This window comes from Pongo pygmaeus, chromosome 5 (assembly GCF_028885625.2).
Source record: "Pongo pygmaeus isolate AG05252 chromosome 5, NHGRI_mPonPyg2-v2.0_pri, whole genome shotgun sequence".
NCBI classification, from domain to species: domain Eukaryota; kingdom Metazoa; phylum Chordata; class Mammalia; order Primates; family Hominidae; genus Pongo; species Pongo pygmaeus.
This window is the reverse complement of record NC_072378.2, coordinates 30,390,641-30,403,447: the sequence shown is the minus strand read 5'-3', so window position 1 is coordinate 30,403,447 and position 12,807 is coordinate 30,390,641. Positions and strand designations below refer to the sequence as shown.

Here is a 12,807-nt window from a genome sequence, read left to right as displayed (position 1 = left end):
ACTCTGTTGAATAGGAGTGGTGAGAGAAGGCATCTTTATCTTGTGCTGGGCTTCAAGGGGAATGCTTCCCCCATTTGGTATGATGTTGGCTGTTGGTTTGTCATAGATAGCACTTATTATTTTGAGGTATGTTCCTTCAATACTTAGTTTATTGAGCATTTTTAACATAAAGGAATGTTGAATTTTATCAAAAGGCTTTTCTGGATCTATTAAGATAATTATGTGGTTTTTGTCTTTAGTTCTATGTATGTGATGAATCACATTTATTGATTTGCATGTGTTGAACCAATCTTGCATCCTGGATATGAAGCCTACTTGATCATTGGGATTAGTTTTTTGATGGGCTGCTGGATTTGGTTTGCAAGTACTTTGCTGAGGATTATTGCATCAATGTTCATCAAACATATTGACCTGAAGTTTTCTTTTTTTGTTTTGTCTCTGCCAGGTTTTGGTATCAGGATGATGATGGCCTCATAGAATGAGTTGGGGAGGAGTTCCTCCCTTTCAATTTTTTGGAATAGTTTCAGTAGGAATGGTACCAGCTCTTCTTCACCCATCTGGTAGAATTCAGCTGTGAATCCATCAGGTTGAGGGCTTTTTTTGTTGGTAGGCTATGTATTACAGATTTAATTTTAGAGCTCATTATTAGTCCTTTCAAGGAATCAGTTTCTTCCTGGTTCAGTCTTGGGAGGGTGTATGTTTCCAGGAATTTATCTATCTCTTCTAGGTTTTCTAGTTTGTGTGCATACAGGTGTTCATAGTAGCTTTTGATGGTTATTTTCACTTCTGCAGAGTCAGTGGTGACATCTGTTTTGTCATTTCTAATTATGCTTATTGGGATCACCTCTCTTTTCTTCCTTATTAGTCTAGCTATCAGCCTATCTATCCTATTAATTTTTTCAAAAAATCATCTCCTGAATTTGTTGATCTATTGAATTTTTTTTGTGTCTTGATTTCCTTCAGAACTTAACTCATTCTTAACATTTCACAGCCCATTTTCAGTTAATAATGTACTAGTTCACATAAATATAGAAATCTTGCAACCATTTATCCTCTATACAATGTCCATCTTTTATGCTATAGATATTATATGTAATATATCTACATACGTTATAAGCCCCATCAGAAAGCCTTCTTATTTTACCTTTAAACAATTCTATGTATATAAAGTAAGATTAAAGCGAGGGGAGGGAGCAAGATAGCCTTTCACACTTAATATTTACCACTTCTCACAATCTTCATCTTTTCTGATAATCTCATTTTCCACCTGGTATCATTTGCTTTTAGCTTGAAATATTTTCTTTACCAATTTTTATTGTACAGATCTGCTGGTGACAAATTCTCTTAATTTTCTTTTACCTGAAATATCTCCTTATTTTGCCTTTATCTTGAAGGACATGTGTACTGGATATAGAATTTTTCGTTGACCTTTTTTTCTTCCAGAACTTTAAAGATGTTATTCTAATTTATCTTGTTTCTCTGGTTTCTGATGAGAAATCATTGGTCAGGAAAAGAGGAACAGAGGAAGAAAAACTGAGAAAGTAACATGACAGACCTAAAATCTATTATATCAATAATGACAAAAACCTATATAAATCAACACTTCAATTAAGGGCAGAGATTCTGTGACTGGATTAAAAAAACAACCCAACCATATGCTCAAGACATGAACTTTATTTTTTTTAATTTAACTTTTATTTTTAGTTCAGGGTACATGTGCAGGTTTTTGTGTAGGTAAATTTGTACCATGAGAGTTTGTCATATGTAGGGTCCAGCCCTACAGGGCCTGTGGGTTTTTCTCTTTGTGTGTGGAGATGAGAGATCGTAGAAATAAAGACACAAGACAAAGAGAAGAAAAGACAGTTGGTCCCGGGGGACCACTACCACGAATGCACGGAGACTGGTAGTGGCCCCGAATGCCAGGCTGCGCTGTTATTCATTGGATACAAGACAAGGGGGCAGGGTAAGGAGTGTGAGCCATCTCCAATGATAGGTAAGGTCACGTGAGTCACGTGTCTACCAGACACGGGGCCCTTCCCTGTTTGGTAGCCGAGGCGGAGAGAAAGAGGGGACAGTTTATGTCATTATTTCTTCTATGTATTTCAAAGACTTTAGTACTTTCATTAATTTTGCTACTGCTATTTAGAAGGCTGAGCCAGGTGTACAGGGTGGAAAATGAAAGTGAAACAGGAGCGTGACCACTGAAGCACAGTGTCATAGGGAGATGTTTAGCCCTCCAGATGGCTGTGGGCGGGCTTGACTGATGTCGGGCCTTCCACAAGAGGTGGTGGAGCAGAGGCTTCTCTAACTCCCCCAGGCAAAGGGAGACTCCCTTTCCGGATCTGCTAAGTAATGGGTGCCTTCTCAGGCACTGGCGTTACCGCTAGACCAAGGAGCCCTCTAGTGGCCCTGTCCGGGCATGACAGAGGGCTCACACGTCTTCTGGTCACTTCTCACGGTGTCCCTTCAGCTCCTATCTCTCTGTATGGCCTGGTTTTTTCTAGGTTATAATTGTAGAACAAAGATTATTATAATATTGGAATAAAGAGTAATGTTATAAAATAATGATTAGTAATATTTATACATAATCATATCTATATTTTATGTCTAATATAACTATTTTTATTTTAAGTATTTTCTTTATTATACTGGAAGAGCTTGTGCCTTCAGTCTCTTGCCTCGGCACCTGGGTGGCTTGCTGCCCACAGTCATATAGTTTCTGTACCTATTAGTACCCATCCAGGTATTAAGCCTAGCACCCATTCATTATTTTTCTTGATCCTCTCCCTCCTTCCACCCTTCACCTTCAAGTAGGCCCCGGTGTGTGTTGTTCGCTTCTATATGTCCATATGTTCTCATCGTTTAGCTCCCACTCATAAGTGAGAACATGTGACAATTGGTTTTCTTTTCCTGCATTAGTTAGCAAAGGATAATGGCCTCTAGCTCCATCCATGTTCCTGCAAAGTACATGATCTCGTTCTTTTTTATGGCTGCATAATATTCCATGGTGCATATGTGCCACATTTTCTTTATCCAGTTCACCACTGATGGGCATTTAGGTTGATTCCATGTCTTTGCTATTGTGACAAGTGCTGCAATAAACATACATCTGCATGTAAAACATGCAATTTCAATATGAAGGCACACATAAATAAAAATTGATGAAAAAAGCAATGCCATACAAACAGTAAGCACAGGGAATTGAAATGGTTATGTTACTACCAGTAAAAGATTTTCAAATAATATATATTACCAGAGAGAAAAAGAGGCGCTTCATAATAATAAAAGGGTAAATTCAACAGAAAGGCATGCAACCAGAAATGGATCCAATAGCAAGTCTTCAGAGTTCGTGAAGAAAAATTGACAAAATTACAGAAAGAAGTAGAGAATTCTACAAACATCGTTAGACATTTTAAAGCTTTCTTTCAGCTATTAATACAAAAACTAAGAAAAATTTAGCAAAGATATAGAAAATTGAAAAGCATTATCAAGCACCCAGGCTTAATTTATTTATATGCATATGCACATCAATGAAAAATACAAATTATATCAAGTATGAATGATACATTTACCAGGAGAAACCATATTTCAGGCCATAAAGCAATAAATTTCAAAACATTGAAATCATACAGAATATATTTTCTGGCCATAATGGAAATACATTAGAAATCTGTAACAATAAGATGATCCTGCAGGACTGAATGTTTTTGTCATCCTTAAACTCATAATTGAAACCTAATCTCTAACGTGATGGTGTTTGGAGGTGGTGCCATTAGAAAGTGATCATGCAATGAAGGCAAAATCCTCATTAATAAAATGAATGCCCTTATAAAAGGGACCCCAGATTGCTTACCCCTTCCACCATGTGAGGACACCAAGAAAAGGCAACATCCATGAATCAGGAAGCAGCCCTCACCATACACTGACTCTTCCCAGGCCTTGATCTTTGACTTCTCAGCCTCCAGAACTGTGAGAAATAGATTTCTGTTGTATGCAAGCCACATAGACTATGGAATTCTTTTATAACTGCCCAGATTGACTAAGACGGACGATCATGAAAATACCAAGGATTGGAAATTAAACATCATAATTCTGAATGACAACTTATTCAAAGAGGAAATCACAAGAGAAATTAGAAAGTCTTCTGTTGTCTGAAGGATACTGAAACACAACATATCAAATATATGGGATGCAGTTGAAGTAGTGTTAGATATAAAAAGAGTTCCTCTTCAAAGGGTTAACTTGCTCAGCATCCTGGCTCTTTGTTCCCTGCTTTCAAGGCCAGACTTCCTTACTCCTGTACCCCCTGCCCTGGTAAACAAACTTCCCGCCAGTCCTTATCTATGGAGACCACATCCCACATCTGCTACCCACTCTATAGATTAACCCTCCTGTTGCAACAGCTCCTCCCGCCAAGACTGCACTCGCCGCTGGTATAACCACATTCCTGCACTTTTCAAGTTAGCCAACCGGGTTCAGCTTATATTGTGCAGTCCAACTCCAGCCAATGGAGACAAGACACAATTACAGGGACAAGCTGTGTTGAGAGATTATAAAAAACCCCTGCTCTCCTTTGTTCAGGTGTGCGCTCGCCATTGCTCCATCATGCACCCTTTCTGCAGAAGTCAATTGCCTTGCTGAGAGATCCTTTGTCTCAATGCTGATCTTTCTTTACAACACTGAGCATTTGTTCCCAACAAGTAGTACTGAAGAAAAAACTGAAATCCTTAAATGCCTATATTAAGAAAGAAGGTAGGTCTCAAATTAGTAAATTAGTTTCTCCTGTAAGAAACAAAGAAGAACAAATTAAACAAAAGCATGCAGAAGGAAGGCAATAATAATAAAATAAAAAACTGAAGCAGAAAGAGAAAATTAATGGATCCAAATACTGGTTCTATAGGGAAAAATCAGTACACTCTATAAATTTCTAGCCAGACTGATCAAGACAAAAACATACACATTAACAATGTCAGGAATAAAAGAGAGAACATCAGTACACACTCTAGATCTCAAAAAGAAATATTGATAATCTCATGTCAATAAGTTTGACAAGCAAATGAACTGAACAATTTCCTTGAGAGGGAAAACTTATGAAAACTGACCAGAGAAGAGATAGAAAATGTGGTCAGCCATATATTGATTGTAGAAATTGAATTTGTAATCAAAATCCTTCTCATATAGGAAACTCCATGTCCAGAAGGTTTCACTGATGAATTGTATCAAACATATAATTTAGAAATTACATCAATTTTACACATACATTTTAGAAATTAAAGGAGGCAGTTTTTTTCAATTCAATCTATGAAGCCAGCTGTATTAGTCCATTTTCACACTGCCAATAAAGACATACTCAAGACTGGGAAGAAAAAGAAGTTTAATTGGACTTACAATTCCACATGGCTGGGATGGCCTCAGAATCATGGCAGGAGGTGAATTTTTTTACATGGCAGTGGCAAGAGAAAATGAGTAAGATACAAAAGCGGAAACCCCTGATAAAATCATCAGGTCTTGTGAGCCTTATTCAATACCACAAGAACAGTATGGGGGAAACTGCCTCCATGATTCAAATTATCTCCCACTGGGTCCCTCCTACAACATGTAAGAATTATGGGAGTATAATTCAAGATGAGATTTGGGTGGGGACACAGAGCCAAACCATATCATTCTGCCACTGGCCCCTCCAAATCTCATGTCCTCACATTTCAAAACCAATCATGCCTTCCCAACAATCCCCCAAAGTCTTTCCTCATTTCAGCATTAACCCAGAAATCCACAGTCCAAAGTCTCATCTGAGACAAGGCAAGTCCCTTCCACCTATTAGCCTGTAAAATCAAAACCAAGCTAGTTACTTACTAGATACAATGGGTGTACGGGTATTGGGTAAATACAGCCATTCCAAATGGGAGAAATTGGCCAAAACGAAGGAGTTACAGGGCCCATGCAAGTCCTAAATCCAGTGGGGCAGTCAAATTCTAAAGCACCAAGATGATCTCCTTTGACTCCATGTCTCACATCCAGGTCATGCTGATGCAAGAGGTAAGTCCCCATATCTTGGGCAGCTCTGCCCCTGTGGCTTTGCAGGGCATATGTTCCATCCTGGCTGCTTTCACAGTCTGGTGTTGAGTGTCTGTGGCTTTTCCAGATGCACAGTGCAAGCTGTTGGTGGATCTACCATTTTGGGGTCTGGAACACAGTGGCCCTCTTCTCACAGCTCCACTAGGCAGTGCTCCAGTAGGGACTCTGTGTGGGGGCTCCAGCCCCACGTTTCCCTTCCACACTGCCCTAGCAGAGGTTCTCCGTGAGGGCCCTGCCCCTGCAGCAAACTTTTGCCTGGGCATCCTAGCATTTCCATACATCTTCTGAAATCTAGGTGGAGGTTCCCAAACCTCCATTCTTGACTTCTGTGCACCTGCAGGCTCAAAACCACGTGGAAGCTGTCAAGTCTTAAAGCTTGCACCCTCTGGAGCCATGGGCCAAGCTGTACCTTGGCCCCTTTTAGCAACAGTGGGAGCATCTGGGATGCAGGGCACCAAGTCCCTAGGCTGTACATAGCATGGGGACCCTGGGCACAGCCCATGAAACCATTTTTTCCTCCTATGCTTCTGGGTCTGTGATGGGAGGGGCTGCCATGAAGACCTATGGCATGCCCTGGAGACATTTTACCCCTTGTCTTGGGGATCAACACTTGGCTTGTTGTTACTTATGCAAATTTCTGCAGCCAGCTTGAGTTTCTCCTCAAAAAATGGGTTTTTCTTTTCTACTGCATGGTCAGGCTGTAAATTTTCTGAACTTTTATGTTCTGTTTCCCTTTTAAAATGGAATGCTTTTAAGAGCACCCAAGTCACTCTTTGAATGCTTTGCTGCTTAGAAATTTTATCTGCCAGATACCCTAAATCATTTTAAGGAAAGGCTAGGATGGGGAAGAAGAAGAGAGAAGAGCTCCCTGCTTCTAGTGAGCAAAGGCTGCCACCCAAGCTTCTCAGCCCTTCATATTTATTGGGTAATAAGGGCAAGGAGGAGGAAGTAACGATTGGTCAGCTGCTTAATTGGTCACAGGTTCATATTGTTACTGGCAGGCTTCAATTGTGGCAAATCATAAGAAACATTCGTGCGGCCTCCAACATCTACTCCTTTTTGTTTTAAAATTAATTGAGCAAGGCAATTGCAGGCTGTGCAGCTCTTAATTGCCGGTTGGTGATCCAGCTTCATTTTTCTTAGCCCTTATTCAAAATGGAGTTGCTGTGGTTTGAATGCTTCTTACATATTTCCCCCTTCCCTTTTTATAAGAGGACCCTTAATCCTAAGGGTTGCAGAATGATGAAGGTCTGTCTTCTGCAACTTCTTCATGCTGAATAAGGGCAATGATATTCCTGCCTAACTATTGGGTCTCTTGTATTCAGGGTAGAGAGGAGCTGAGTCAGAAAGCATTGGTCCATTAAACATCGATTGTACTTCTGAGTTCCAGCAAAAGGTGACACCCTGGCACTCCAGCAGTTTCTCAGCTTCCTGTGTGGTTTTCTTGATCAGTCCCCATGTTATGGGGGTTGATGTCAGCATGACTCCGGTCAGTCGTCGTTCCACCTTCGCATTCAGATTCAACTGGCTCATGGCTTGTACTGGGGGAACCAGGTCCAGGGTTGGGATCCATGGGTCTCTCCAGTCTCCCATTCCAAGATGCACCTTGGAAAAAGAGACAAAAATCACTGGCATCTGTGGCCTACACTTTTTCCCAAAAGGGATTTTTTTTTTTTTAAGTATTTATTGATCATTCTTGGGTGTTTCTCGGAGAGGGGGATATGGCAGGGTCATAGGATAATAGTGGAGAGAAGGTCAGTAGATAAACACATGAACAAAGGTCTCTGGTTTTCCTAGGCAGAGGTCCCTGTGGCCTTCCGCAGTGTTTGTGTCCCTAGGTACTTGAGATTAGGGAGTGGTGATGACTCTTAAGGAGCATGCTGCCTTCAAGCATCTGTTTAACAAAGCACATCTTGCACCGCCCTTAATCCATTTAACCCTGAGTTGACACAGCACATGTTTCAGAGAGCACGGGGCTGGCGGCAAGGCCATAGATCAACAGCATCCCAAGGCAGAAGAATTTCTCCTCCCAGACGGGGCGGCCGGGCAGAGGCGCTCCTCACTTCCTCCCAGACGGGGTGGCGGCCAGGCAGAGGCGCTCCTCACTTCCCAGACGGGGTGGCCGGGCAGAGGCGCTCCTCACTTCCCAGAGGGGGCGGCCGGGTAGAGGCGCTCCTCACTTCCCAGACGGGGCAGCCGGGCTGGGGCGCTCCTCGCTTCCTCCCAGACGGGGTGGCGGCCGGGCAGAGGTGCTCCTCACCTCCTAGACGGGGCGGCCGGGCAGAGGCGCTCCTCACTTCCCAGACGAGGCGGCCAGGTAGAGGTGCTCCTCACTTCCCAGACGGGGCGGCCGGGTAGAGGCGCTCCTCACTTCCCAGAAGGGGCGGCCGGGCAGAGGCGCTCCTCACTTCCTCCCAGACGGGGTGGCAGCCGGGTAGAGGCGCTCCTCACCTCCCAGTCGGGGCAGCCGGCAGAGGCGCTCCTCACCTCCCAGACGGGGCGGCTGGGTAGAGGTGCTCCTCACTTCCCAGACAGGGTGGCCGGGCAGAGGGGCTCCTCACATCCCAGACGATGGGCAGCCAGGCAGAGACGCTCCTCACTTCCTAGACGGGGTGGCAGCAGGGCAGAGGCTGTAATCTTAGCACTTTGGGAGGCCAAGGCAGGCAGCTGGGAGGTGGAGGTTGTAACAAGCCGAGATCACGCCGCTGCACTCCAGCCTGGGCAACATTGAGCATTGAGTGAGCAAGACTCCATCTGCAATCCCAGCACCTCGGGAGGCCGAGGCGGGCAGATCACTCAAGGCCAGGAGCTGGAGACCAGCCCGGTCAACACGGCGAAACCCCGTCTCCACCAAAAATACAAAAACCAGTCAGGTGTGTCGGCGCGCGCCTGCAATCCCAGGCACTTGGCAGGCCGAGGCAGGGGAATCACAGGAGCCCGAGGCAGGGAGGTTGCAGCGAGCTGGGATCATGGCAGTACAGTCCAGCTTCGGTAACAGAGGGAGATCGAAGAAAGAAGGAGAGGGAGACGGAAGAGAGGGAGACGGAAGAGGGAGAGGGAGAGGGAGAGGGAGAGGGAGAGTCCTAAAAGGGTTTTGAGGACTTCAGTACTTACAGGGGAAAGAGCAGGCAGAAGGGGAAAAAAACAGTCAACTATGCATTCATCTTGTGCTTAGTAAATCTGAATTTGACATAAGCTAAAGTAAACATAGAGTAGTAAAATATGTGTTTGTCTCCGGGTGGGTGAAGGGATGATTTCTAGTCTTGTCTTTGTCCTGCACCTGTGAAGATAAGCTGTTAATTTACATTGTCAGGGGAAAATTCAACAAAACTCTGTTTCAGGGTAAAGATGTTGGGGCCCACAAGGAATTACCTTGTGAGCAGTTTGTGAGGGAGGCCACCTGGGGAGATATGTGGTCCTCTATCTTTGCAGGTATTTGTTTAGGAACAAAAGAGAGGCAATTTTTCCATGACTCAGTTCCCAAACTTAACTTTTCTGTTTGGCATTGTGAGTTTGGGGTCCCAAGATTTTATCTTTGTTTCACACTCAGTATTGCAGTTTATTATTGTCATAGTTTACATCAGTGGTAATCATAGCTTACCTCAACCTATTTGGCACCAAGGACTGGTTTCATGGAATAAAATTTTTCCACTGACCAGGGCAGGTGGCACAGGTGGGCGGGGATTGGTTTCGGGATGAAACTGTTCCACTTCAGATGATCAGGCATTAGAGTCTTATAAAGGAGCGTGCAGCCTAGATCCCTCGCATGCAGTTTACAATAGGGTTCGTGCTCCCATGAGAATCTAATGCCACCACTGATCTGACCAGAGGCGGAGCTCAGGCGGTCATGCTCATGCTTTCTCGCCCACCCCTCACCTCCTGCTGTGCGGTCTGGTTCCTAACAGGCCACAAACCTGTACCGGTCCACGGCAGGGGAGTTAGGGACCCCTGGTTTAAATTATGCCACTATAACAGAACACCTGAGGCTGGATAACTAACAATGAACACAAATTTAATTGGCTCGTGGTTGTCGAGGATGGGAATTCCAAAATCAAGGGACTGTATCTGGCAGAAGGGAGAAGCGCAAGAGAGGGTGAGAGCTAGAGGGAGTAAGAGGTTGAACTCATAGGCTCAGGTCCTTTATGATCAGCATTAATGAGGGCAACCTTAATCAGTTCATTAATGAAGGCAGAGCTCTGATGGTCCAATCACCTCTCAAAGGTCCCATCTCTTAACATTGTTGCACTGGGGATTAAGTTTCCAACAGATGCTTTTCTGGGGAAACATTCAAACAATAGCAGTTATAAAGGATACAAATGAGCAGCCAGATGAAGTGCAGGAGGCGACGTCTGGAAGCACTCTGAGCACAGGACCCTCTGTCCCCATGGAGATGGGGTGCACCATCATTGTCAAGAGACAAAATCATCTCTTGCTTATACCTCTTTTTTTTAGGAGTTCATGTAACATTGGATTTTCCTCATTACACAACCCATTTATTCATTCATTTACCCTCAGCTACTATTCCTCCTCTTCATTTATACCAAACATTAATAGTTTTGGAAGAAACATTACGTTCTGCTACAGTGCTGGCCTAGACTGAAGGGAGCAATACTGTTCTAGCAAGTGTCTCTCGTTGGTCCATTCCAGTTCATAGAGGGTAGGGTTATGCAGGTAGAGAACTAGTTGGCTATCTGACCCCAGGCAATACAGCAGCATTCAGTGTTAGCCCCAACTTTGCCAGATGCAGTGAAGGCACAACCTACTCCTCCAGGCCCTTAGGAATTCTTGCATAATGGTTTTAAAATATATTTACAGTTTCTTGCTTAGGAATAATTCCTGTTTTGGCACTTTTATATGCATTCCTTATCCTAAGACCACTGAATCAGGTATGAGAAAGGTGAGTTGAGGTGAAGTCTAGTCATCATTCCAGTGTCCTTTTGTCATGGAAAAAATCGTATGTAGAGTCATACCAGCACCTTTCCCTGATCCAGCAGGAAAAAAGAGGACACTCTCTAGTGGGGACACTCCTTTGTCCACACTCATGTCTGGTGTGAGCACACTCATGAACGTGTGTAAGCCCGCCCTTCATGCTTATGTCTCCCCACTCCTGCTTTATACAAGTAATGTGTCATTTGACTATTTTTATTCTCTATGAAACTATTCCTCTGAGCAAAATATTTTTCTGAACATTGTTGGACATTTTGGGCAAATGTGTTTCCTGGTGTGAAGAAATGTGACTCAGTGATGCAAATGGTTGCAATATCTCCCGTCCAGGTTCTATTATAGTACTCTAAGCATTTGCATCTGAGATGAAGTAGGAATTTCTCTTAGAAGCCTGCCAGACCTCCCCAACATGGAAATAAAAGAAAATGTTGAGTTCCTTCAAGAGAAATTCCAGGCACCTAGCCAACCCTGAAAAGCAAGTAGGTGATCTTATAAGCAAGCAGGTAAAAATAGCTTAAAACAATAGCCAAGGAAGTTAGAGTCCCAAGATGTTTGATTCTCTATAGAAACTAAAGAGAACGTCTTAACATATGTCCTTGAGTAGTTTTTCAGGAACCCAGACTCTCACCAAACAGAGCCACTGATAGGGAGACCTCAGATAAGGGGAAAATGAGGACTCAATGCTGATTGTGATTCTTTGTTCTAAATTTTTTCCTGAGGGGCCTGGAAAGAGTCACGTCCACAGACCAGACCTGAACATTCCTTCCTACTGCCCCCAAGTGTGTAGACAAAGCTTTGGCTCCTTATCCAATCACAAATCAGAGAATCTTTCAATCCACCTATGACCTGTATGATCCCTCATCAGGATGTCCCACCTTTTTAGGCCAAACCAGTGTGTAATTTCTATGCATTGATTTTTGATGTTGCCTGCAACTCTGCTTTGCTGAAATTTACTCCTGCCTTAAAAACTCTTGCTTGTAAGCCATTGGGGAGGTTAGGTCTTAAGTGTGAGCTGCCCGATTCTCCTTGCTTGGTACCTTGCAAATAAATGCCTTCCTTTTTCTCCCACTACAAAATCTCAGTGTGGATGTTTGCCCTTATTGCACCAGGTGAGTGGACCCCAGTTCAGTTTGATAACACATCTACCACCAGCTAAGCAATGCTCACTCCAGGGTCAGTATCTATTCCTGCCAAGACCCATTTGCTGTCTCCTAGGGATACTGGTATCAGTCTAATTTGCCAGCTATCTATTTTCAAGGCCTTCCCATGAGAGAATTTGCCACATAGCCATATGCTGTCTCTGTCTCTTCTTAAACAGAACAGTCCTTATGGGTATTTTGTGCCTGTGAGGTGGAGGATGTAAAAGAAATATATCTTGATTTAGCCCATCTCTGCACTGCTGCAGCCCTCAGTGTCTACTTATCTCATGGGCCCAGGTGATCACCACAAGCAAACGTGGATTTTTTTGAGATGTGGTATTGATATTTTCCCCTGGACTCAAAAGTTGCTCAGGCAAAACTAAAACTCCTGGGCTCAAGAGATCCTTCTGCCTCAGCTCTTCTTGTAGCTGGAATTACAGGTACACCTGGAAAGCACTTAGAAATAAATGCTTGTTGATTTCAATCACCTTCCAAACCTGGAGGGGAGTTATTCTGAGGGGCATTGAACTAATTGAACTATGCTGAGGGGACGGTACTAAACGATTCATGAGAAGCCACCCCCATGATCAACTCACCTCCCTCTAGGCCTCACCTCCAACACTGGGGATTATATCTCAACATGAAATTT

The 12,807-nt window shown here is 43.5% G+C and overlaps 1 pseudogene; it reads right to left on the bottom strand.

Moving 5' to 3' along the window:
• LOC129039012 (MHC class I polypeptide-related sequence B-like) overlaps positions 1-11,118 on the bottom strand; it is a 41,347-nt pseudogene extending 30,229 nt beyond the window's left edge.
• Between the last annotated feature and the right edge of the window lie 1,689 nt (positions 11,119-12,807).